Source organism: Osmerus mordax (genome assembly GCF_038355195.1).
Source record: "Osmerus mordax isolate fOsmMor3 chromosome 7 unlocalized genomic scaffold, fOsmMor3.pri SUPER_7_unloc_9, whole genome shotgun sequence".
Classification (NCBI taxonomy): domain Eukaryota; kingdom Metazoa; phylum Chordata; class Actinopteri; order Osmeriformes; family Osmeridae; genus Osmerus; species Osmerus mordax.
In genome coordinates, this window is record NW_027120364.1 from 35,076 (window position 1) to 37,500 (window position 2,425).

Sequence of the window (2,425 nt, forward strand, 5' to 3'; positions counted from 1 at the left end):
TGTAAGTTTCCAGTATCATTGAAAATGTGGCCTCAAACGAGCAGTTTTGCCCCCGAACGTGGGATTTGGCTGGGGACGGTTTCTAAATTCAAGTTGGGATGGGGGGAACCGAGGTGAGTGGTGGTTGTCCCCGAAAAAGCCCTCCCCTTTTCCGTAGCCCCGTTTAAAGTTTTGTTTGGGCTCCTGTTCAGCGGGGATGCGCGTGCGCGTGGCAAACATGACACGCCCGTGTTCCCCTGGACCAGACCTTTCTAACGCCACCTGAGTTAAGGTGCTACGACGTCCCCAAGTGGGGATGCCTCTAAATGAAGCCAATTTCTCCTATTTGAATGCACTCTCCCAGCCCAGAGAGGCATGTGCCTTAAAATTCACAGTTATTCACCCGAACGTGGGATTTTGTTGAGGACGGTTTCTAAATTCAAGTTGGAACAGGGGGCACCGACGTGAGTGGTGTTTGTCCCCGAAAAAGCTCTCCCCTTTTCCGTAGCCCCGTTTAAAGTTTTGTTTGGGCTCCTGTTTAGCGGGGATGCGCGTGCGCGTGGCAACCTTGACACGCCCGTGTTCCCCTGGACCAGACCTTTCCAACGCCACCCGAGTCAAGGTGCTACGACGTCCCTAAGTGGGGATGCCTGTAGATGAGCACATTTTCCCAGCTTTGAATGTAAGTTTCCAGCATCATTGAAAATGTGGCCTCAAACGTGCAGTTTTGCGCCCGAACGTGGGATTTTGTTGAGGACGGTTTCTAAATTCAAGTTAGCATAAGGGGCACACGTGTGAGTTGTTATTTTCCCAGGATTGATGGTTTCCAATTCGGTAGCTCCGTTTAAAGTTTTGTTTTGGCCCCTGTTTAGCGGGGATGCGCGTGCGCGTGGCAAACTTGACACGCCCGTGTTCCCCTGGACCAGACCTTTCCAACGCCACCCGAGTCAAGGTGCTACGACGTCCCTAAGTGGGGATGCCTGTAGATGAGCACATTTTCCCAGCTTTGAATGTAAGTTTCCAGCATCATTGAAAATGTGGCCTCAAACGTGCAGTTTTGCGCCCGAACGTGGGATTTTGTTGAGGACGGTTTCTAAATTCAAGTTAGCATAAGGGGCACACGTGTGAGTTGTTATTTTCCCAGGATTGATGGTTTCCAATTCGGTAGCTCCGTTTAAAGTTTTGTTTTGGCCCCTGTTTAGCGGGGATGCGCGTGCGCGTGGCAAACTTGACACGCCCGTGTTCCCCTGGACCAGACCTTTCCAACGCCACCCGAGTTAAGGTGCTACGACGTCCCTAAGTGGAGATGCCTCTAAATGAAGCCAATTTCTCCTATTTGAATGCACTCTCCCAGCCCAGAGAGGCATGTGCCTTAAAATTCACAGTTATTCACCCGAACGTGGGATTTTGTTGAGGACGGTTTCTAAATTCAAGTTAGAATAAGGGGCACACGTGTGAGTTGTTATTTTCCCAGGATTGATGATTTCCAATTCGGTAGCTCCGTTTAAAGTTTTGTTTCGCTTCCCGTTTTCGTTGCGTAGCTCTGATTTGGCTGGGGATAGTTTTATACACTGCTTTAGAGTAAGACACATACGTGCGAGTTGTTTTCACATTGGAATTGACGATAGCCATTTCGGTGTTGACGTTTAACGTTTTCTTTCGCTTCCCGTTTCCGTTTTATCCAACCGATTTCGCTGGGGACAGTTTTGTTATTTAAGTTGGAGTGAGACGCAGCGACGTGCGTTGAAATTTCCGCCCTATCTGCGACGGTTCACGGTTGTAGCTCCGATTGAAGTTTTCTTTTGCTTCCCGTTTCGCGCACGCGCACGTGCGCGTTATTAGTCCCGGTTTTCCGTGTGCCCCCGGTTAATACCTTTCGAATGAGCCTATTTTGATCAAAATCCGTTGGGCGGAACCGAAAATGAGCTCGAAAAACGGTTTTCCCAGCTTCGCAGTGCATTTCCCAGCTTCTGACTTACAAGCGTAACATTGTCGCGGCCCCCAGTCCACCAGACAGCTACCATAGAGTATATAAGTCATCCTGGGAAAATGAATGGAAGTCAATGGCAGTATGACTTTACAGTGGTTTTGCCCATACTACACATATGGTGTATACACGGACCATGCACCATATGTGTCTCCCGCACACGGGTGAAAATGTATCCGCCTGAGAGGCACTCGGGGCGGGCACCCGATGGGGCATGAGACCCCCCCACCCCTGGTGGTCAAAAAAAAGTTAAAGTTTTTTTTTCCTTTCCTCCAGGCGCCTACTTGGCTCTGGGGCGCCCCAGAATCATGCCCCCCGACCCCGGCACTACCCGGGGGGCCGATGGGGGCCCTTTTTTTGAAATTTTTTTTTTCTCCATATTTGAAGCCCCGGCACAGGCTAGACCCATACCCCGACCCCGGGCACCCGCGAGCGGCCGGTAGGTGGCGTGTTTTGGGT